This window comes from Acinonyx jubatus, chromosome B1 (genome assembly GCF_027475565.1).
Source record: "Acinonyx jubatus isolate Ajub_Pintada_27869175 chromosome B1, VMU_Ajub_asm_v1.0, whole genome shotgun sequence".
Classification (NCBI taxonomy): domain Eukaryota; kingdom Metazoa; phylum Chordata; class Mammalia; order Carnivora; family Felidae; genus Acinonyx; species Acinonyx jubatus.
This window is the reverse complement of record NC_069382.1, coordinates 124,212,897-124,238,439: the sequence shown is the minus strand read 5'-3', so window position 1 is coordinate 124,238,439 and position 25,543 is coordinate 124,212,897. Positions and strand designations below refer to the sequence as shown.

Below are 25,543 nucleotides of genomic sequence, written 5' to 3'. Positions count from 1 at the left end.
CTGTAAAATGGTAAAATAATGGAAAAATAAATATAAAATAAATATGACATATAACATAAAAGTAGCCCACATATTAGTTCCTCTTCATTTATTTATTTTTTATTTTGGTAAAGGGGAAGTGTTCAAACAAACCCATTTCTACTTCTCCAGCTGCTCTGTTGATGGAGAAAGAAGGAAGTCTCTAGGAGAAGCCCACAGAGCTTCCTTTACCCAGCTTCCAGATTTCTTCTTCACAGTCAGTTATTTAAGTAACTAAAAACATCAGAAACTAAAGCATTTAAACCTGGGATGGAGAAATAGGGAAATGAAGAATGTGTTTCTCTTTCTGCTTCTAACCTTTTGGGTAATTGAAATGTGCTTGTAAATCTTTAGTGTCTATGTTTTCCCAGAATTCAACAGGGATAACACTATGCTTCTTGCCTGACTTTTCAGATACTGTGAAGAATAATACAATAATTATCTCCAAGATGGTGAGTAAATATTTTTCTGCCCAGCCTTTTGGCTGAAAGAGGATTCCCAGAGGTAAGCAAATAATAGTCATACAATAGCTAATATTTGTTAATTCCTTCCTGTGAGCAAGACTTTGAACAAAGTGCTTTAACATGTATTATGTCATTTAATGCCCCTAAAATAACATCACAAATGTCATGCTTATCCTTGAGTATGGTTATAACTGCTTGGGGCATGTCACGAAAGCATTTCTAGATATAAAATTCCTCAAATATTTTAATCTTATTCTTGAGTTTTCATGTTTGGTCTTCTGCCACGAATGGGGAAAATAAGCATTACAATAGAGGAAACTACCTTCCTTTTTAAGATTTTTCCAGAATGAATTACTGTCCCTATGTATCATTACAACATACCCTGTAAGGGAAAGGCATTCATTAAATCCACCTCTGCCTTAACCTTGTCCTGTTCCCCAAAAGCATCTTGTCTCGTCTTAGAATTCCTGTTCTCAGAAGATAAAAGAATTAGGGGCGCCTGGGTGGGTCAGCTGGTTTAGTGTCCGACTCATTTTGGGCTCAGGTCGTGATCTCATGATTCACTTGCGTCGGGCTCTGCAATGACAGTACGGAGCCTGCTTGTGATTCTCTCTCTCTCTCTCTCTCAGAATAAATAAATAAATTTTTTAAAAAAGAAAAAAAAGAATTGGTCTGGTGACTTCTGAAATCATTTCTGCTCTATTATTCAATAACATAATTTACCTCCTAAACACTTTTTTTTTTCTTACATGAAACCTAAGTCCAAAAGGACACAGAGTTCATGGGCTGAAAGTTACAGGGGCACAAACCATCTTTGTTCCCAAAATTAGCAACAAAAAAGGTACTAAGGTCAGAATAAGGTCACCTTCTCTGATAATCCCAGGTCACAGGATGGATTTACTATTTACAGGTTCTAAAGTAATGCAGAGAGTAATTTAGAGAGAATTTCTTGGTAAGATTAAAACACTTTCCTAGAATTTATCAAGAAGCAGGCAAGCAAAATGTATTTATTAGAATAATTTGTATATTTGGATTTTTTACATATTTTGAAAAATATATTAATCTAGAGAGGTGTGTTTTCCTCATGAAATCTAGAAAAAGGAGATTGCAGTTTTTTTTTAAGTTTCAATTTAAATTCCAGTTAACATACAGTGTAATTTTTTAAATTAAATTTGATTTTTTTTAAATTTATACCCAATTTAGTTAGTATATAGTGCAACAATGATTTCAGGGGTAGATTCCTTAATGCCCCTTTTCCATTTAGCCTATCCCTCCTCCCACAACACCTCCAGTAACCCTCTGTTTGTTCTCCATATTTAAGAGTCTCTTATGTTTTGTCCCCCTCCCTGTTTTTATATTATTTTTGCTTCCCTTACCTTGTGTTCGTCTGTTCTGTGTTTTAAAGTCCTCATATGAGTGAAGTTATATGATATTTTTCTTTCTCTGACTAATTTTGCTTAACATAACACCCTCTAATTCCATCCACGTAGTTGCAAATGGCAAGATTTCATTCTGTTTGATCGCCAAGTAATACTCCATTTTATATATATACCACATCTTCTTTATCCATCCACCCATCAATGGACATTTGGGCTCTTTCCATACTTTGGCTATTGTTGATAGTGTTGCTATAAACATTGGGGTGTGTGTGCTCCTTTGAAACAGTATACCTGTATCCCTTGGATAAATACCTAGTAGTGCAATTGCTGGGTCATAGGGTAGTTCTATTTTTAATTTTTGAGGAACCTCGATACTGTTTTCCAGAGTGGTTCCACCAGTTTGCATTCCCACAGGCAACGCAAAAGAGATCCTCTCTCTCTGCATCCTCGCCAACATCTGTTGTTGCCTGAGTTGTTAATGTGAGCCATTCTGATAGGTATGAGGTGGTGTCTCATTGTGGTTTTGATTTGTATTTCCCTGATGATGAGCAATGTTGAGCATTTTTTCATGTGTCTGTTGGCCATCTGGATATCTTCCTTGAAGAAGTGTCTATTCATGTCTTTTGCCCATTTTTTTCACTGGGTTATTTGTTTTTTGGATGTTGAGTTTGATAAATTCTTTATAGATTTTGGATACTAACCCTTTGTCTGATATGTCATTTGCAAATATCTTCTCTCATTCTGTTGGTTGCCTTTTAGTTTTGCTGATTGTTTCCTTCGCTGTGCAGAAGTTTTTATTTTGATGAGGTCCCAGTAGTTCATTTTTGCTTTTGTTTCCCTTGCCTCTGGAAACGTGTTGAGTAAGAAGTTGCTGTGGCCAAGATCAAAGAGGTTTTTGCCTGCTTTCTCCTTGAGGATTTTGATGGCTTCCTGTCTTACATTTAGGTCTTTCATCCATTTTGAATTTATTTTTGTGTTGGGGTAAGAAAGTGGTCCAGTTTCATTCTTCTGCATGTCACTGTCCAGTTTTCCCAACACCATTTGCTGAAGAGACTGTCTTTATTACACTAGATATTCTTTCCTGCATTGTCAAAGATTAGTTGACCATGTGTTTGTGGGTCCATGTGTGGGTTCTCTATTCTGTTCCATTGATCTGAGTGTCTGTTCTTGTGCCAGTACCATACTGTCTTGATGATTACAGCTTTGTAATATGTCTTGAAGTCTGGGATTGTGATGCCTCCTACTTCGGTTTTCTTTTTCAAGATTGCTTTGGCTATTTGGGCTCTTTTCTGGTTCCATACAGATTTTAGGATTGTTTGTTCTAGTGAAGAATGTTGGTGTTATTTTGATAGGGATTGCATTGAATATGTAGATTGCTTTGGATAATATTGACATTTTAACAATATTTGTTCTTCTGATCCAGAAGTATGGAATATTTTTCCATTTTTTTGTGTCTTCTTCAATCTCTTTCATAAGCTTTCTATAGTTTTCAACATATAGTGTAATATTAGTTTCAGGTATACATATTAGAATAGTAGAATATTAGAATCAGGTGTAATATAACAATTCAACACTTCCATACAACACCCAATGTTCATCACAAGTGCACTCTTAGTAAAAGGAGATTTTGGAGAATAAGAATGTGTCAGAAAACTTCCCAGACTATACAAAAGACTAATAATAGCAAACACTGATACCTATGCCTACCATGTACCTGGTACTCAGTGTTTTAATTTGCCAAGGTCTTGAGGTCAACAAACAGAAATCCAGTATTTGAGTCAGCCTGTGTACCTTCAGAGTTTTTGCTATTAATCACTGCATTCAATTGTCTCATAAATATATCACTAAAGTGATACATATTTACATACCTATGTTTCTCAGTCTATCAGGCTTATATCCTTTGTTGACACCATTTCTTAGGATTTTTCAACTTCCTTTAGCCTGACTATACACATCAAGTAAATTTTTGATCTAAATTCTTTCTCCCAAGCAGGTTTTTTCATCATTTCATTCTAAAAGTTGATTTTGCATGCCTTTATATAAAACATTGAAGATGTCTGGCAGAATTCTTTCAGACTAGGCTGTAATGCAGAGAGGAAATTGCTTAGAAGAAAGGAAATCAGGAAATCTTGGTTCTGCTGATACCACTAACATCTGCTGCCTTGTGTCTATGAGGGAAAAAGTGCTCTAATGGAAGGAAAATTCTATGTGATGACCACAGAAATTAGATGAAGCTTCAAATCTTAAAGCACACTCTTATACAAGAATATTTTTAAAAGTTTTTATAAGCAAAGGAAAAGCCGTTTTCATCTATTGCAAAGTAACAAGAAGGTCCAGAAAACAATAAGCAAAGTGATGCTAGAAAAAACTTTTTTGGCCTCCAATATGCAGTTTTGCTATATAAGTACTTTGGTTCTTCATGAGCCTTAGCCATGTGGAGAGAAAATATCAGCTGTTTCCAAAATGCTGGGACCTAATCCATGAAGGATGGAAATGGTATGTTTTCTAGTACATACATTTGTTTTTTAGTATGTACATTTTTTGATATAGCAGTTTTAATAGCTCACGGGAAGCTATGGGCCTCAATTAGGATGAACCACCATAGTCTGGGGAAAAGGTCCAGAATTATCAGCATCAGTCTGGGTTTTGGAGCCATTTATAGAAATGGTTAACTTGTCGTCTATGGGCACCAACTGAAAGAAGATGTGTAAATGTAATTCTGCAAAGAATTGCTTTCTAAATATTAACACAGTCCCTGTGGCTTATGTAACAAATATTAGACACAACAGTGCTGTGATCACAGGATCTTTGTACAATTGCTTGCTAGGCATTTTGCCCATTTGGCTATTCCTTTTCTTCCTCAAAATCCATTTGGTTTCCTCTCAAAGTGCTTTGTTCTTTCAAAGGGAGCAACCTGCCACAATTAAATACTTCAATTAAATTAAGAAATTAAAAATATACGCATAAATGAGTAATTACCATGAGAATAGCACTCAATTAAGATTCATGCAACCAACATGTAATGCACACTGGTCACCAGCACTGTAAGATGTCTCCTATGAAGATTTGTTCTTATGATGTGTGCTTTTTGGTATCTAGTAAGAATACTTGCAAAGAAAAAAACCAAATGAGACAATTTTCAGGTTTCCATCACTATCTAAGTTAAAAGATTCTTTGATAGGCAGATGCAAGTATTCCCTTTTCTATGCAGATCTATCCCTTTATTTATTAGGTTTTTTTGTTAAAATGTTCTCTAAATTTGATGCAACACTTGAAAGCAGATTCACTAATGTTTGGCAGATGTATTCTTGTATTTCTTGTTTGGCAAAATGTATATTCTAATGAATTTATATTTTGGGGGTTTTAGTGATTCATGAAATATTGAGCGACCTAATTAAATTTCTGAAATAAACCGGACTGAGGAGCAGATCTTAGCTTCACGGAGGCTTGCTTACTCATTGCAGATATTTTGTAAGATCTAATTTGGAAAGACAGGCTTTCTTTTCTGCAAATAAATAGAAATGCATATGAAACCTTATGTTATATTGACTTAAACTTCATGTTAAAATGTTACTATGTTTTTGTAAATGTTCCAAATCAAATCTTTGTTTTTCATTCTGTTTCTTTGGATGTGGTGGTAGTCCTACAACAATTTCGTATCTCTACTTTTTTCCTGTTTGAAAACAGCTGATGAGAGAGAAACACGCTCTGGACTTCAGCAAAGCCTCTTCAGTTACACAGCTTGAGTCAAGCAGTCTTCTGACACATGTCAACCGCCCAGATGAAGTCACTGTTCGTGGTTCATTTTTTCCGTTTTAGCAAATGCAAAGCATTACATTCTTTTTGGAAAATCAAAGGCATCTTTTATCAAAGTCAAACACCTCTTCTAACAGCCTTTGAATTCCAAAAAGTGAAGTTTGAACTTGAAGCCAGTGTTTAGTTTTTAGTTCTTATTCTCTGGATTCTGTTTATTAAGCCCTGTTTACAAATTCCAAGAGTAAGGATAGCAAAATTCCTGAAAAATGTGCTTTAAAAAATACATGTTCAAGCTCCTTCCTGCCTTCTCTTAGGAGTTATATGATGAAAATGCTCAAGTTAAACATGTGGCTATTTCTCCAGAAAAATTGCAATTCTTATATGTCCTTTACTTCAAGTTCTAAAAATTGCTTTCTGTTCGTTTATTATTCATATCTAGTTTAAATCCTATAGTTAACATTTCCCAACTTGTTCTTTCCACTTGCGTGTCATCCTTGCACAGCGGCCATGCTAATCCTCTCTGTATCGTTCCAATTTTACTATATGTGCTGCCGAAGGGAGCAGCCAAGTTGTTCTTTCCAAAGAGCTGGGTAAGCATGACATATTCACAGCACATGTTAGTAGCCCAAGCCCCACTGAAGGGATAGTAGAAGTACGTAAAAGGTATAGTCAGCAAGGACAAAGAGAAAGGGGAGAAGCAGAGCATAAGAAACATTTCAAAAAACGTTTTGGCAGACAGTGAGCAAATGGAGGAGTGACACCTCATCAAACCCATGGAATCAGTTATCACCCAAGGTTCCCTAAAAGTGAGGAGGAGTGCGTATACTAAGGAGACGCCATCTCAGTAACACCAGGACTCCAAGACCCATAGAAGTGGACTTGTGATTCAGGACTGAAAACAAGGGGATTGGTTAAGAGTCAGTAGAGACCTGGTGGCCCTACCCTTTCTCAACCCCCAGACTCCTGCCCACCTACCACCCCTCAGTCTTAAAAAGAAAAGGAGTGGGGAGAATCTTGGGAAAACAGAGACCATGTAGGATATGGGATATGAAATTGAGTATTCTGTTCGCTGAATAATTTTCTTACAGACATGTAGTTTTGGAAAACAGTTTTCATTAAAATTTAAATAAAGTGAGAAAATTGTAGTCAGTTCAAATATTTAGTGTGCTTATTTCATAATAATGATAGTTGTGGAGCTGTTTAATGCACATGGCAAATTTGTAATGCAGATATAATTTAGACCCATTGTACAAATGAGAAAATTATGGCTTGTAGTGTAAGTTTGCCCAAGGTCATACAGCTATTAGGACGTAGCTAGCACTCAAACTCAGCTCTGTTGATTAAAAGCCTATACTTTTACAATGCCACCAAAATGCTTCACAGAGTTTTGGTTTATAACCACTGGGCGCAGAGAGAAGATTCTTCAGGATAAGGAAAAAAGTGTTGTGGAACATTCCCTACAAGCTTAGAACTTCCCATTACTTCATTATTTAACTAAGTTAATCAACTTGAATGTTTACTTATTTATTTTGAAAGAGCGAGAGAGAGAGAGAGCGAGAGAGAGTGAACATACATGCCTGAGGTGGAGGAAGGGCAGAGAGAGAAGGAAAGAGAGAATCCCAAGCAGGCTCTGAGGTGTCAACTCTAAGCCTGACACGGGGCTCAATCTCACAAACTGTGAAATCATGACCTGAGCCAAAATCAAGCCACCCAGGCACCCCAAGGCACCCCAAGGCACCTGAGCCACCCAGGCACCCCAAGGCACCTCAGGAATCAACTTGAGATCTAAAGGTTTAGTATAAATACTTTCAAATATTAGTTTTTCCTAAGGCTGAAAATACACGAAATTAAATTTAGAAATACAAATCAAACTGAACTATGTGAGTCAATCTTATCAAGTGCTTCTTTTTTCTGTCATTTCCTCTGAGACTATTTGTCTCTGTGCCTAAAGTGTTCTGGACTTATTGTCCCCTGATCAAAGTTGTGCTCTGGCTAATAGTTGGGACCAAAGTATTTAATGTGATGTCTACCCATTTACATATTATCTTAAGATATTTTAAGAATCTTTTACCAACTTTTATTATTCTTCGTCAGGTAGTCCAAATAGCAATTTGTATGTTCACCTATTGATTTGAGAGGTTCCTGTTTTCTCTATATGAGCGGTTGGGCAGAGCCATCCCTCGGGAGAGTTGAGCTGAGGTGAGGGGTAGAGAATTGGGTAAGAAAGGTGAGAACATGGATGGATTTGTGGAAAGATCTAGAAGGGAAAGATCTTACATTTTGCTTTTGTCCACCTCCCACACCCAGCAGGTTTTAGCTGGTTAAATAAAATGAAAAGTATAGCAAGCATACTAGTAAAGAGGGGGAAAAATCTTCATAACAAAATGCTTTGTGAAGATAACATGCAAACAGAGGAGGGGCAGTGCCACCCGGTGATGTTAAGGAGGGAGGTCAAGTCCCTGAATGTGTTCTAGTCTTACAGCCTATTAGCAGCAACTGAGAAGCTGTTCCTTCACCATGTCACCATGTGCTTTCCCAATTGGGAAGACCCTCAAAATTATCAGCCTGGGCTGACCACCCCAGGCCACTCTTTACTAGAAACTGCTTAAAAATACTCTACGTCAATTATGCTGCACATCTTTTGCTTCCTTTCCAGCTTCATAGTATCCGCTCAACAGATTCCTGACAAAGTGTGTTAGGTGTTAAGGTACACAGTCTGTATGTAAGATGCTGTAAAATTCAACCTTTTAAAAGGCCAACAGTGAAACCCAGAAAGCACGGTACAATGCATTGCGTGATAACCATTCTTTTCAAATTTTTTCTGCGCTATCTTTCTTTTTCTATCTCATTTTCTCCTTCCTGTAGAGATATTTTTTAACATTTCACAGTAAAAGTACATTTTTTTAGTGCGGAAAAGAAATTCGTTATGCTGGTGGTGGTAAATTTGTCGTTATGCTGGTGGTGGTAAATTTGTTACTTTATCAGCAAAATACTTAATCTACAATGTCACTGTGCAAAATTTGTGATTACATGCCACAGATGAAGTGATTAATTTAGCTCTGTTATGTATGCAATAAATATTCAGGCAAAATGAGAGAACAGAGAGCTTTCTTCGATTCGTCTGTCATTCTTCTTTTTTACCCACAGTAAATATTTTGTATGTAGATCTTGGCACAACCTTTATTTTTTTGTGGGGTATAAATTCCTGAAAAAGAATTCCTGAGTAATTGGTTATGTAAATTTTAAATAATACCCATTGCCAGACTGACATACAGAAAGTTTTCACAAATTTATTCTGTGGCTAATTTGAACTAATGCTATTATTTTATTCTTTTCCTATCTCATGGATACAAAATATTTCACAGTGCTTTTGTTTGTTTGCTTGTTTGTTTGTTTTGTTTTGAGAGAGAGGGGGAGAGAGAGAACACGCACGCACGAGCTGCAGAGAAAATCTTAAGCAGGCTCCACGCTAGTACAGAGTCCTATTCAGGGCTCAGTCCCACGACTCTGGGATCATGACCTGAGCCAAAATCAAGAGTCAGGCAAGCGCTCAACCGACTGACCCACCCAGGCACCCCCGTCACAGTGTTTTAAATTTGCATGTCTTTGGTCACAGATAAGGTTGAACATAGGTGAGCATCCTATTTTTTTCACTGTTTTTATTTATTCTTTTGTAAATTCCCTGCATTTTTTTTCTATGGGGGTTTTTGTCTTTTCTTCTTATTGATTTTCAAGACTCCCTTTATATGTGTTATAGATACACTGTAGAATTATTCTTTCCCATCTTTGTTGTAGGTTCACAGCAGACAGCGTGCTCTTTTCTACCATTTGACTTACGACTTGGCCATGTGATATCCTGTGTCCAATATAATAAGAGCAGATGGGATACAACCAGAAGCTTTAAATAACGTTTAAAAAACGCTCGCACATTTGGATTTCCCTTTTGTACTCCTGTGCTCTGCCCCAGAAAACAACACACCCTGGGTAGCCACTGGTCCCAGAATGAAAACACAGGAAGCCTGAAACATAACTACCCCAGCTACCCTGTAGACCTCTGAATGTCTAACACGTTTGTTGTAAGCCACTAAGAATTTGATATGTAGCATTTCGGCAGCACTACCTGACTAATATAGTGCTGTGAGGTCCTTCTCTAAATGCCAGGGTGATCCTGTCAAAAAACGACAAAAAGAAAAGAAACCTTGAAGTAAAAAATAAAATCACACATAGAAAATGTACTGCTTTTTTTCAACAAAATAGGTATCCTAGGAATACCTTGCCCAGAAATAGTTGTCAAGGTTGGCCAGAGAAGTGACAGCTTCCAGCAAACCAGCCAATGTAGCAGAGTATATAAGAGGCGAAGTCAGATCAATATTTTTTCAAGAAATATGTAGGAGGTATTGCATTGGTTAGGGTTCTCCAGAGAAACAGAACCAATAAGACATACATATCGAAATTTATTAGAAGGAATTGGCTCATGCAGTTATGGAGAGTGCAAAGTACAGAGTCTTCAGGGTGGTCTGGCAGGCTAGAGAGTCAAGAGAACAGGTGTTACACTTACAGTTCAAAGGCCATCTGCTGTAGAACCAGAAAAAACCAATGCTGCAGATGAAACCCAAAGGCCATCTTCTGGAGAATTCTCTCTTGCTCAAGGAAGCTGGTTTTTTGGTCAGACCTTCAACTGATTGGATGAACACAGACACTAATGTGGTCATAGGGCAATTCAGTCTACTCAAAGTCCATGGGTTTACATGTTAATTGCAGAAATACCCAGAATAATGTTTGACCAAATATCTAGGCACCCCATGGCCCAGTCAAGGTGACACATAAAATTAACCATCACAATCGTTTTCAGATTAATATTGACTGTAAGGCCAAACGTGGTATTTTAAGGTCAACATGAATCCAGGGTAACCAGGGTCTATAGCAAGACAAGCATGATATAAGGGCATTGAAATCATGGACATGAGGGAGACTGGGTCAGCCTGAGTCCAATCAGACCACACACACAAGTTATTTTAACAAAGAGAACTTAAGAAAAAGAAATACTGGGGCACCAGAGTGGCTCAGTCAGTTAAGCATCCAACTCTTGATTTTGGCTCAGGTCATGATCTCATGGTTTGTGAGTTGGAGCCCCACGTGGGGCTCTGCACAATCATTCTCTACTTGGGATTCTCTCTCTCTCTTTCTCTGCCCCTCCACTGCTCACACGCTCTCTCAAACTAAATAAATAAACTTAAAAAAATAGAAAAAAAAATGCTAACTAGGTTTTGAACTACTGAAAGGGCAAACAAAATTACCTTAAGATGCCATGGATTTAGCATAGCAAGAAGCAGTTACCATCTCTGGCCTGGAAGAACAAAGGGAAAGGGGTTGAAGTTATTTAAACTTACAAGCTTGAAGCAAATGCCCATACTGCTGAAACCCAGACCCGAGTCCACTAAAATGCAGACCTCTACAGAGGGACACGAGTCAGCTGGTGTTAGTGTGCCTGCGAGGGCAAGTGAGCCTGATCCTGTGAGTATTGGAAAAACCGAGAACTAGAATCCAGGGCTATACTGGGAGGAACTGCCACCTCCAGGATGAAGTGTTGCTAGGTGACGCTCAGAAATACAGCAAGCAAACAGAAATAAACAGCAAAGTGTAAGCTCCTCCTGGCTCCTCCCACGTGAGGTCTCTCTCTAGCGCCCTCTCTCTGCAGAGCCTAGATAGGCGGCTAGCTGGCCAAGGGAAAAGGTGTTTCGCAGAATCCCAGCCCAGTTCCAGCTCAGTCGATGAGGGAGGGTTGTAGCTGGGAGACATTAGCTTAATAACATGCACAGAGTAGTCCTTGAGAGCCATGATCTCGAAAGTGGAGTACGTATATTGGGGGTATGCATAAGACAACACTAGGAAATGGAAAGAAATCAATTTATATTTTGTATCTAAAAACAAGAAAGAAAGAAAGAAAGAAAAGAAGAAAGAAAGAGAAAGAAGAAGAAAAATATTAATATTTAAATCACAGATTGCTAGTGAAAACTCTCTTTGGGAATATTAAGATGGAGGAAAATGAATATAAAGAGGAAAAGAATCTAAACAAAACAGCAGGAGGGAAACAGGTCTTGCTCAAATACAATACTCATGTGTGCATGGGGGCACCTGGGTGGCTCAGTTAAGCATCTGACTTTGACTCAGGTCATGATTTCACGGTTCATGAATTGGAGCCGCACATCAGGCTCCGTGCTGATAGTGCAGAGCCTGCTTGAGATTCTCTCTCTCTTTCTGCCCCTCCCCCACTCACGCTTTCTCTGTCTTCAAATAAATGAATAAACTTAAGAAAAAATACTTATGTGTGCAGTGGCAAAGAAAAAGAATAGCAGTGATTGAGAACTTCTTGTACAAGTAGGATACATTTGGATTAGATTTGTATTAGAGTCTTTGAATTATTTTTTGGATTTGAGAATCATGACCTGCCCCAGTCTCAAATTTGCTAGTTATTTCTCTAATCTTGTCTACTATTGTAGTAGCAGTTAAAAGATAAAGGATAACAGAGAGAAAGGTGATGGGCTGCTAGGGACAGAAGGAAGTCTTTCCTAAGAAAAACACTTTTGTATTAAGTTAATCTCTATCAGAGCTAGAGTCCTAGAGATGATCATCAGTACACGAGCTTGAAGTAGGACAGAGGCCAAACCACAAAAGGTCTCACATGGCTTGATGGAAAGAAAATAAAGAGGCCTGTAAAGACTGCATGTATCCCTTTCTCCTTGAGAACTCTCCCAGGTGCTAGTATCATGCTCTGCCAATGTTTCTTATGTATGTACATAGAACTATACATAGAATTAAGCGTTGGTGGTATATTTAAGGACAAGCACATACCCATCAGTGGTCTTCAAGAGCAACTAAGAGATCCCTTTAGATTCTGTCTTTAAGAATTTAGACATAATCCAAGTTGATAACCCTTTACTGAACACAACTAGCCAAAGTTCAAGATGAGAAGGTAAGGGGAAAAAGAAAAGTATTCCAGGCAAAGGGGAAGGTTGGAGTGAAGACTTTAATATGCAAAACACAGGAGCCTGGCAGGGTGGAGAGGAGGGATGGTGGTGGAGAGACACCTGTCTGAGAGGGCCTAACCCACCTGACAGAAATGCTAGGGAGTTTATTCCCCACGGCAGGAGGAATCTCTGAAGGATTCTGAGTAAGGAGCTGACAGGAGTACATTTTTGTGTGTGTGAAAAATCACTCTGGCCAGTGTGGATTGGAGAAATAAGAGAACTAGGTGGAGGAGAAACCAGTGAAATTGTAAAGGCTGAACAGCATTATGGAGTCTCTTCCATAAGACCACGTCTCTATATGAATCTACCGGGGCCTGTGGTAACAGCATAAGCGAAGTATTTGTTCACTTGGCTTTTAAGGTGTTGATTAGGCAGTTTGGCTTCAGGGAGTATCATTTATACAGAAACCTCAAATTACACAGGCTTATGGGAGAAAAAGAATTATATGGGTCCGCCAGTAGTTCTGCTTCAGAGGCTACTTGACCCAGTGCTGATTGATATCAAATCTATCCCCAGCTCTGCTTCCTCTAAGTGAGCTCCATTCTTAGGCTCCCAGCTGTTCCCAGATTCCCCTTCTGGGTGAAAATATCTGGGCAGGTATAAGCCAAAAGGTCTTTTCAGGAGACTATAGATGCTGGAGAGGATGTGGAGAAACGGGAACCCTCTTGCACTGTTGGTGGGAATGCAAATTGGTGCAGCCGCTCTGGAAAGCAGTGTGGAGGTTCCTCAGAAAATTAAAAATAGACCTACCCTATGACCTAGCAATAGCACTGCTAGGAATTTACCCAAGGGATACAGGAGTCCTGGTGCATAGGGGCACTTGTACCCCAATGTTCATAGCAGCACTCTCAACAATAGCCAAATTATGGAAAGAGCCTAAATGTCCATCAATTGATGAATGGATAAAGAAATTGTGGTTTATATACACAATGGAATACTACGTGGCAATGAGAAAAAATGAAATATGGCCTTTTGTAGCAACGTGGCTGGAACTGGAGAGTGTGATGCTAAGTGAAATAAGCCATACAGAGAAAGACAGATACCATATGGTTTCACTCTTATGTGGATCCTGAGAAACTTAACAGAAACCCATGGGGGAGGGGAAGGAAAAAAAAAAAAAAGAGGTTAGAGTGGGAGAGAGCCAAAGCATAAGAGACTGTTAAAAACTGAGAACAAACTGAGGGTTGATGGGGGGTGGGAGGGAGGGGAGGGTGGGTGATGGGTATTGAGGAGGGCATCTGTTGGGATGAGCACTGGGTGTTGTATGGAAACCAATTTGACAATAAATTTCATATATTAAAAAAAAAAAAAGGTCTTTTGCCACCAAATTCAGCAGAATTGAGGCTTTTGTTTCCCAGAAGCCTATCAAACACTTTCTAGAACTTGCTGGATGACTGCAGGACCAACTCTTCCATTAGGGGCAGCAAGGGCCAGTGCCTAGGGCCCACAGCACTTTCCTGCCCCCATGAAAATGTTTAATATCCTTTAGAATCAGATAAAAATAAACTTCTGGTTCAAAGAAAATGTTTGATAGATTATCTTAATATATTCATCTTTATACCAGTGCAAGAATTAAATATAGTTGTTAATTTTTTTTTTATAGAAGAAAGAGTCCACAAAAATCATAATGCAGTAAAGGCTGACTGGGTTATGTGCTCATCTCTGAACCAATCACTGAGGCTAGAATGGCTGCATATGATGATCAGGGGAAAATCAATAAAGGCTCACTTGACTGCTATGGATCAATCCTTCTCCAACCGCTTGGCTGGAAAACCATGCTTGGGTACAGTTTCAGGCCATTCCCAGAAAGGAGAAGATGATTCTGGGTAGCAAATAACAGATGCCCAACATAGCTGGGTAATGAATTTTACTTTCTGATGACACAAGGATTTGCTGCCTCTGAAAGCTCCAGACAACGTCTGAGATACTTCCCATTATGCATAATGCTGTATTTTATTGTTCTCTTAGCAATTCCAAATTTTTAGTGTCAGATCTTTGAGAAAAGAAATTTCCCAGGCATAGTTTCAGTGATTATCTGATATCAGGCCTGTTAGATGTGAAAGCAATGCTTTTTTAGTTTATCATAAAAATAATTCTAATTGAACAAGGTAATGGGCTTTGCTATTTCTCGTCTATCCAGTACTCCCTTTTCCCATTCCATGGACTTCTTTTTTTTTTAACTTATTTATTTTGAGAGAGAGAGAGAGAGAGAGAGAGAGGCAGAGAGATATATAGAAAGAGAAGTCCAAGCAGGATTCATGCTGCTAGCACAGAGCCCAATACAGGGCTCGAACTCATGAAGCATGAGATCATGACCTGACCTGAAACCAGGAGTCAGACACTTAACTGACTGAGCCACCCAAGTGCCCTTCATTCCATGAATTTCTGGTTCCAGAAATTCCCCTTGCTCCACCTTCCCCAACACAGAGGCAGATATATGAATTGTGTGGAGTCAATCTGAATTGTTAACTTTTCTATAAATGATTATTCTAATTCATTTAATGAAAATAAGTGGCTCTACAACTGTGCTGGGACATCTTAGCTGAACCCAAGCTAGGATTCAGAGTCTGACTGTAGGCTGTTGAGTCATTGAGCCTGGCCGTGATCTGAGATATTGATCTGAATGATTTCAGAAGCTTGGGAGGAGAATGTTTTTGTATCAATCTATCAGTGAATGACAGTAGACACCTGGGAAGATGGAGAATACAACCTGGTTCTTTATTCTCCTTGCTTTGCCCAGATCCAGATCTATGGGACTGTGGGAAGCAGCGAACAGGACTATTTTCATAAACAGCCTTGTGAGTGCACTCTGGATTCCTGTCTGGATTCCTAGTGTCAAAGTATAATACTGAATTGGGATGAAGGAAGGATTCTCCCTATTTCTTTGTGGGATGCAACATGGCTCCAGTGCCCAGAAAACTGAAATATACACTATGCAATGTGCTAGACTCAAGATTTTTCAATCATAGGACCATCAGGACAGGCACTCTTGTCCAGGGTAGCATCATGCTCACGTTCTTCCACTGCTTTAGCCACAGCAATGAGAATGAGGAGATGCTCCCTCAAGTTGGTTTGGGCCAGAGGCAGCAGCACAAGAAAGCTAGGTCAGCAGAATAGGAGCAGACTTGTTCTTTCACACAACTGAGACACATTTGGGGGGTATCTACAAAACGCTGTAGAAGATTTGGAGAAAGGAAGTCTAATAACCATCAGTCGGGCAGATAAGGCCTAGAGCCTGTTAAATTTGAGTAATTAATGTTACCATGATCTTATTTGTACCTTGTTACTGGTAGAAACAAGGGTGTGTGTGTGTGTGTGTGTGTGTGTGTGTGTGTGTGTGTGTAGAAGGATAGGGGTTATACTTTCATTCTAAAAATATTTTTTGAGTGCCTTCTTTATGCCCGGCACTATTCCAGAAATCAGTGGTATAAGGGTGAACATGATTAACAAAGATCCTTTCCCTCAAGGGTTACACAGCTGAGTCCCTGGGAAGTAGTAATGACCTGGAATGTCATTTTTTCAATGTTCTTGAGCTCTGTAGATGTTATAATTCATGTCATCCAAAGATTCTCAATCTTTGTTAACCAGCCCCTAATTCAATTCAGAATCAACTCTACAGCCTAAGCAGTGAGATTACAATACCTGTTTCCAACTAAACTCAAAGCACAAAGCATTCCTCTAAACACAAGAAATCATAAATTATTAGCTCTATTAATTCTATTATATACATAATATTTGGAGGCCAGCTGTCATCTTGAAATGAAAAGTACAGTTTTCCAGGTTGGTTAGAGAGATGGAGACTGAAATCTTGGCATCGAGCTATTGGTGTTTTCTTTTATTCAATTACCTAGATGTACCTTAAAAAATTAGAACCACCATGATAGTAGATCCAAAAATTATTTCCTAAGTGGAGTACTGATCATTCATGTGTGTAAATGCCATCACTATTATTGAATTTTCACACTACTTTACCTGGGATGGAAATATAATCCAAGGTAATTTTTTGCCCAGTAGGGTTATTTTCTAGTGCTCCCAAGCAGAGAATTAAAAAACAGAAATAGCAAAGCATGCATTTTAACAAATTGAACTCACTGGATAAACTCAAATACACATTCTTTTAAGGAACTGTGAAGTAACCAAAAGTTTCTTTAAAAAACATTTTTAGGGAACCAATGTTTTAAAAAGCCAAACCTCTATGTATGCAAATAACATATTGGATAAAACTTGTATAAAACTACTCATCTGTTGATATGAGAAGTTTCTGGAAATAGTAATGATGGCTGCACAAGGTGAATGTACTTATACCACTGAAATGTATACTTTAAAATGGCTAAAATGGAGCATTTTTAATTACATATATTTTACCTCAATAAAATATTATTTTATTTTTATTAGTTTCAGGAGTAGAATTTAGTGATTCATCACTTACATACAACACCCGATGCTCATCACAAGTGCTTCCTTAATACCCATCACCCATTTAGCTCATCCCCAGCGCACTTACCCTCCAGCAACCCTCAGTTTATTCTCTATAGTTAAGAGTCTCTTATGGTTTGCCTTCCTCTCTGTTTTTATCTTATTTTATTTTTCCTCCCCTTCCCCTATTTTCATCTTTTTGTTTCTTAAATTCCACAGATGAGTGAAATCATATGGCATTTCTCTTTCTCTGACCTATTTCGCTTAGCATAATGCACTCTAGCTCCATCCATGCCATTGCAAATGGCAAGATTTCATTCTTTTTGATCACTGAGTAATATTCCATTGTATATATATACCACTTCTTCTTTATCCATTCATCAGTCATTGGGACATTTGGGCTATTTCCATAATTTGGCTATTGTTGATAATACTCCTATAAACATTTGGCTATTGTTGATAATGCATGTGCTCCTTTGAATCTGTATTTTTGTATCCTTTGGATAAATACCTAGTAGTGAAGTTGGCGCATTGTAGGATAGTTCTATTTTTAACTGTTTAAAGAACTTCCATACTGTCCTCCAGAGTGGCTGTTCCAGTTTGCATTCCCACCAACAGTATAAAAGGGTCCTCCTTTCTCTGCATCCTCTCCATCATCTGTTGTTTCCTGAGTTGTTAATTTTAGCCATTTTGTCAGGTGTGAGGTGGTATCTCATTGTGGTTTTGATTTGTATTTTCCTGATGATGAGTGATATGAGCATTTTTTAATGTGTCTGTTAGCCATTTGTGTGTCTTTGGAGAAATGGCTGTTCGTGTCTTCTGTGCATTTCTTATCTGGGTTATTTATTTTTTGGGTGTTGATTTTGATAAGTTCTTTATAGATTTTGGATACTAACCTTTTATCCAATATGTCATTTGCAAATATCTTCTCCCATTCCATAGTCTGCCTTTTAGTTTTGTTGATTGTTTCCTTCACTGTGCAGAAACTTTTCATCTTGATGAGGTCCCAATAGTTCATTTTTGCTTTTGTTTCTCTTGTCGCTATAGATGTGTCTAGTAAGAAGTTGCTATGGCTGAGGTCAAAGAGGTTGCTGCCTGTGTTCACATATAGTATTTTGATGGTTTCCTGTCTCACATTTAGGTCTTTCATCCAATTCAAATTTATTTTTGTGTGTGGTGTAAGAAAGTGGTCCAGGTTCATTCTTTGCATGTCAATGTCCAATTTTCCCAATAGCATTTGTTGAAAAGACTGTCTTTTGCCATTGGATATTCTTCCCTGCTTTATTGAAGATTAGTTGAGCATATAGTTGTGGGTCCATTTCTGGTTCCCCTATTTTGTTCTATAGATCTATGTGTCTGGTTTTTGTGTCTTGATGATTGCAGCTTTGTAATACAGCTTGAAATCTGGAATTGTCATGTCTTCCACTTTGCTTTTCTTTTTCAACATTAATTTGGCTATTTGGGGTCTTTTCTGGTTCCATAAAAATTTTAGGATTGCTTTTTCTAGCTCAGTGAAAAATGTACATGGTTTTTTGATAAGGATTGTATTGAATGTGTAGATTGCTTTTGGTGGTATAGACATTTTAACAATATTTGTTCTTACGATCCATGAGCCTGGAATCCTTTTCCATTTCTTTGTGTCTTCTTCAGTTTCTTTCATAAGTGTTCTACAGTTTTCAGACTGCAGATCTTTTCCTCTTTGGTGAGGTTTATTCCTAGGTATCTTATGGCTTTGGGTGCAATGATGGGATTGATTCCTTCATTTCTCTTTCTGCTGCTTCATTTTTGGCGTATAGAAATGCAGCCATTTTCTATACATTGATTTTATATCTTGCAATTCTGCTGATTTCAGGTATCAGTTCTAGCAATTTTTTGGTGGAGTCTTTTGGATTTTCTACATAGAGTACCATGGTGTCTCTGAAGAGTGAAAGTTCTTCCTTGTCGATTTAGATGCCTTTTAATTGTTGTTGTTGTTGTTGTTGTTGTTGTTTGATTGCTGAGGTGAAGATTTCCAGTACTATGTTGAACAACAGTGGTAAGGGTGGACATCCTGTCATCTTCCTGACCTTAGGAGAAAAGTTCTCAGTTTTTCCACATTGAGAATAATATTACCTGTGGGTCATTCATATATGGCCTTTATGATGTTGAGGTATGTTCCTTCTATCCTACTTTCTTGCGTGTGTGTGTGTGTGTGTGTGTGTGTGTGTGTTTTATCAAGAAAGGATGCTGTGTTTTGTCAAATGCTTTTTCTGCATCTATTGAGAAGAGCATATGGTTCTTATTCTTTCTTTTATTAGTGTAGTGTATCACATTGATTGATTTGCAGATATTGAACCACCTCTGCAGTCCAGGAATAAATCCCACTTGATCATGATGAATAATTCTTTTAATGTACTGTTGGATCCAGTTTGCTAGTTTCTTGTTGACAATACTTGCATCCATGTTCATCAAAGATATCAGCCTGCAATTCTCCTTTTTAGTGGGATCTATGTCTGGTTTTGGAATCAAGGTAATGCTGGCTTCATGGAATGAGTTTGGAAGTTTTCTTTCCATTTCTATTTTTTTTTTTTAAAGTTTGAGAAGAATAGATATTAACTCTTCTTTAAATGTCTGGTAGAATTCCTCTGGGAAACCATCTGGCATTGAATATTTGCTTGTTGGGAGATTTTTGATTACTAATTCAATTTCTTTGCTGGTTATTGATCTGTTCAAATTTTCTATTTCTTCCTGTTTCAGTTTTGGTAGTTTATATGTTTCTAGGAATTTGTCCATTTCTTCCAGATTGCCCAATTTGTTGGCATATAATTGCTCGTAATATTCTCTAATAATTGTTTGTATTTCTATGATGTTGGTTGTAATCTCTTCTCTTTCATTCATGACTTTATTTACTTGGGTCTTTTCTGTTTTCTTTTTGATAAGTCTCACTAGGGGTTTATCAATTGTGTTAATTCTTTCAGAGAACCAGCTCCTAGTTTTGTTAATCTGTTCTACTGTTTTTTGATTTCCATATCACTTATTTCTGCTCTGATTTTCATTATTTCCCTTCTTCTGCTAGTCTTAGGCTTTATTTGCTGTTCTTCTTCCAGCTCCTTTAGATGTAACATTAGGTTGTGTATTTGAGACTTTTCTTGCTTTTTTGAGGTAGGTCTGTATTGCTATCTACTTCCCTTCTATATGACCACCTTTGCTGCATTGCAAAGGTATTGGACTGTCATGACTTCATTTTCATTTGTTTCCATGCATTTTTTTCTTTCTTCTTTAATTTCCTGGTTAATCCATTCATTCTTTAGTAGGATATTCTTTAACCTCCACGTATTTGTGGTCTTTCCAAACTTTTTCTTGTGCTTGACTTCAAGTTTCATAGTATTATGGTCTGAAAATAATGCATGGTATGATATTGATCTTTTTGTGTTGGTTGAGGCTGATATGTGACCTAATGTGTGATTTCTTCTGAAGAATGTTCCACGTGCACTCAAAAAGAATATGTATTCTACTGCTTTAAGATGAAATGCTCTGAATAAATCTGCTATATTCTGGTCCAGTGTCTCATTCAAAGCCATTGTTTCCTTATTGATCTTCCTCTTAGATGATCTGTCCATTGCTGTAAGTGGGGTGTTGAAGTCCCCAACTATTATTGTATTATTGTTGATGAGTTTCTTTATGTTTGTTATTAATTGTTTTATATATTTGGGTGTTCCAATTTGGGGGCATAAATATTTACAATGGTTAGAACTTCTTGTTGGATAGACTCCTTTATTATGATACAGTACCCTTCTTCATCTTTTTAAAAATCTGATTTGTCTGGGGGCATCTGTGTGACTCAGTCAGTTGAGTGTACAACTTTGGCTCAGGTCATGATCTTGGAGTTCATGAGTTCAAGCCACATATTGGGCTTGCTGCTGTCAGCTTGTCAGTGTAGAGCCTGCTTCAGATCCTCTGTTCCCCTCTCGCTGCCCTTTCCCCACTTGTGCTCTCTCAAAAATAAATAAATATTTTTAAAAAATAAAATAAAATCGAGTTTGTCTGATATAAGTATGGCTACTCCAGCTTTCTTTCAATGTGCATTACCATGACAAATTGTTCTCCATCCTCTCACTTTCAATCTAGAGGTGACTTTGGGTCTATGATAAATCTCTCATAGGCAGTATATCAATGAGTTTTGTTTTTTTATCCATTCTGAAACCCTATGTCTTTTTTAAAAAATGTTTATTTATGTGTTTTGACAGAGAGAGAGCTGGGGAGGGTCAGAGAGAGAGAGAGAGGATAGAGGGATACAGTGAGAGAATCTCAAGCAGGCTCCTCGCTGTTAGCCTGGAACGTGATGCAGGGCTTGATTCCATGAACCATGAGATCATGACCTGTGCCAAAATCAAGAGTCAGACGTTTAACCAACTAAGCCACCCAGGCAGCCCACCCTATGTCCTTTGATTGGATCATTTAGTCCATTTACATTCAGAGTAATTATTGATAGATATCAGTTTAGTGCCATTGTATTACCTGTATAGTTGCGGTAGGTTGTTTCTGTTCTTTTCTAGTCTTTGATGGTTTTGGTCTCTCTTTTCCACTCAGAGGGTCCCATTTAATATTATTTAAGAGCTGCTATAATGTTCATGAAATCCTTTAGTTTTTTGTTTTTTGTTTTTTTGTTTGTTTGTTTGTTTGTTTTGTCTAGGAACTCTTTATCTTTTCTTCTATTCTGAATGACAGCCTTGCTGGATAGAGTATTCTTGGCTGCATATTTTTCCCATTTAGCATATTGAATATATCATGCCACTCCCTTTTAGCCTGACAAGTTTCTGTGGACAAGTCTGCTGCTAACTTTATGTGTCTACCCTTGTAGGTTAAGGACCTTTTGTCCCTAGTTGCTTCCAGAATCTGTTTTTATCTTTGTATTTTTTAAGTTTCACTATGATATGTCTTGGTGTTGACCTGTTTTTGTGGATTTTGAGGGGAGTTCTCTGTGCCTCTTGGACTTGGAATGCCTGTCTTCTTCCCCAGCTTAGGGAAGTTCTCAGGTATAATTTGTTCAAATAAATCTCCTGCCCCTTTCCCCTCACTTTTCTCCTTCTGGAATTCCTACAATATGGATATTAGTGCACTTTATGGAATTGCTGAGTTCCCTTTGTCTATATTTGTGACTTAATAGTTTTCTTTCCCTCTTCTTTTCAGCTCTATTATTTTCCATAATCTTATCTTCTATATCACGTATTCTCTATTCTGCTTCTTCCACCTTTGGTGTGACTATATCCAGTCAGTTTTGCATCTCAGTTATAGCATTTTTTACTTCAGCTTGACCTGTTTTTAGGTCTCTCATCTCTACAGCAAAGCTTTCTCTTGCTTCTATGCTTCATTCAACCTCAGCTAGTATTCTTATGACTATTGTTCTAAATTCTTATTCAGATATATTGTTTATATCTGTTTTGAGTAAATTCCTGGCTGTGATTTCTTCTTGATCTTTCTTTTGGGGAGAATTCCTCTATCTTGTCATTTTTGTCTAGGTTTCTGTCTGTTGTGTGTTATGAAATCTTGTTATGTTTCCTGCTCCTGAGGGTAACGCTTTATTAAGGAAGGGTCATACACTGTCCAGGGCCTGGCACTTCAGGGAATGTTTATGCTGGATGCTCTGTGCACTCTGCTGTTGTGTTTTGGCTGCTGTTTTGCACAGGTCAGTCCTCTGTAGAGTTCCTCCTTGCTTGCAGTGGGGAGTGTTTGGACCTTTAATTAGGTGTGTTTTATTTGTTTATTAAAATAAGCTTGATAAAAAAAAAAAAGCTTGATCCAAAATAAGAAAAAAAGAAAAGGAAAAACAAAAAAACAAAAAAACTATAACCCTCATTTCAAAGAAAAAGAAAGAAAGCCTGCTTAAAAAAAAAAAAGAGGAAAAAGAAAAGAAGAAACAAACAACAAACAAACAAAAAAACTATAAGCTTGATTCCAAAGAGAAAAAGAAGAAGAAGAAGAAGAAGCCGCCTATGGTTCTATTTCCACCAGAACTGATGCTGATGCTCTGGAGCATTCTATGTCAGTAGGCTTGGTGCATGTGGGGGCCTGTGTTGATCCTCTAGGGGAGAAGAAGTCCACTGTGCGGGCTCACAGTCAGACCTGCCCTGATAAAAATGTCCCTGCAGCGAGCAGGGAGGCAAAATTTGGTGTAAGCGGCTCCAGCCTCCACTGGGGACACTGTGTTACTCACTGAAGTCCAGCTGTGCTGGTGCAGGGGTTGGAGGGGAATGGCGTCACCCCACTCACTCTCTTTCCATCTCAGAGAGGGGTGCTCACACCCACTACTGTTCAGGATACCCTCTTGTGTTCCAGTCTTCCCTTAGATCCCTGCCCTCATCCTGTCTGTGCATGGGTCATTGGCACACCTGGCACCATAGGTCTTCTGTGTTTTATCTCTGGCATCCAGGTGGGATTCAAAACTCCAAATCTTAAAGGACCTGCCCTGGTGCATACCTGCTCTTCTGAGGAGGAGAGCCTTTCCATGCTGTGTCTGATGCTGGTTTGTACGTAAAAAGCAGTCACATCGCAACAGGTGCTTGGAGTTTATGGTGAATCACAGCGAAAGGCAGCAATGAGGCTATCTGCCCTCTGCGCACACATCTGTCCCCTGCTGTTGAACAGCTGCTCAATGGCGCCCACCAGATCTTTTGTCCTTGGAGAGGCAATATACCGTCTTTCAAGTGTACTCCAGGAAGGGGAACATTCTCTCCCAGTGAAACCCAGGGGATCCCTACACCACTGTCCATTGTCTTCTCTCATGCCTCTGCCTTCCTTCTCCCCAGGAGCACCGCTGCCTGCCCAGCTTGACTCCCCTGAATAGTGTGAACTTCTAAAATCTTAGAATTTGAGCTCCACTGTTTGCAAAAACTTGGAATAGTCAGTTCTTCCCGATTCCCCAGTCAATGGTATTGGGAGAGTGTTTTCTTACAAGAACCTGACACTCTGCTCTCCCCCCACCTCTTTCTCTCTCTCTCTCTGCAAAAAGGGCTCCCACCCGTCCACAACACTGATGCTTTTTTCTCTCCCAGTTCACATCTCTGCACCTTGTACCTGCCACATATTCTGCTTCCAATTTGCAGATTGTTCTCTTAATCCTCAGATCCATTTCCTAGGTATTGGGTTGTCTGAGTGGTTCAGTCAGTTAAGCATCTGACTCTTGATTTTTCTTCAGATCATGATCTCATGGGTTCATGAGATTGAGCCCCAAGCCAGGCTCTGCACTGGCAGCACAGAGCCTGCCTAACATTCTCTCTCTCTCCCTCTGCCACCTCCTCTGCTTGTACTCTCTCCCAGTCTCTCTTGATCTCAAAATAAATAAATATATTTTTTTAATGATTTGATGTTAATCTAGCTGTGTTTGAGGGACAAGGCAAGCCCAGGGTCCCCTTACTACTCCATCTTAACTCTGCTCCAGTAAACAATATTTTTAAAAAAACAGTGTGTCCTGAATAAAACCAAACTTGAAAATATTCTCCAGATTGAGCTTGACCTTTCATTATATGTTATTTGGTTTAAAGTCTTGAGTGACTACCATACCAGTGGTTGTTAGGTTCCTGCCAAAATCTTTCTGAGTTTATTTGGCTTGGTTTTGAAGGATAACATTTATATTGGATACACAAAACATAGCTCATGTCCTTACTGATTCATTTAAACAAACAAACAGACAGACAAACATGCTGTCCAAATTGAGCACAGTTTTGAATTAAAACTTAGATCCCTAGTTCCAAGAAAATGCCTATTGCTCTTCTAGCATATGGGTTCAATGTATTGTTCACTTGTATTTCTGTTTGCCAAGCAATCATTCCTCCAGGGATACCATGTGACTGCTTTTAATTGAAATATGTTAGACTGTTTTATGTCATGTCAAAACCTTGCCGAACATATTTGTATGGAAAACGGGTTATTGGTTCATTGTCCACATTTTCAGGCCAAGGTATGTACATAGCTCGAATGATGTTCAATTCTAGTCCATTGAGATCAATGCTCATTACATCGTTGATGGTCCTATGACCCAGAAGGTTATCATCAAATATCTCAAGTAGGATCCTTAAGCAAAAAGGCTGTGTGTTTTTAATGTAAAACTGACCCGGGTTTATATTTGACATAGACTCCAGACACAGTTTTCCAAGATCTTTTCATGATAGAAGAGAAGCTGTTCTGCAGTAAGTCTGGTATATATCACTGAAAATTTTGGTTTGCTTTTGTTTTTATCTGAACAATTTTCTGTAAATTGTGAACAATTTACTGTAATTCCAGCTCATTGGAATTAAATTAACACACATTTATTCAAATGTGTATTTAATTCTGATCATACATAAAGTGATTACTATGCTACTAAATTCAAAGGGCTTGTTGCAAAAGTAATGCTTCAATTCTTGGTCAGTGATGCTTATCTTAAAGGTTTTTCTTTCATTCTTTTTTCTTCTTTTCTTTTTCTTTTCAAAAATATCTCATGTTCTTCTCCAATGTAGCTTATGGC

At 38.3% G+C, this 25,543-nt stretch overlaps 1 non-coding gene across 1 annotated transcript; it reads right to left on the bottom strand.

Moving 5' to 3' along the window:
- Window positions 1-6,073: 6,073 nt before the first annotated feature.
- LOC113601059 (U6 spliceosomal RNA) lies at window positions 6,074-6,181 on the bottom strand. The gene has a single exon (XR_003422199.1). It is a non-coding gene; the product is annotated as a U6 spliceosomal RNA (small nuclear RNA).
- Window positions 6,182-25,543: the final 19,362 nt, after the last annotated feature.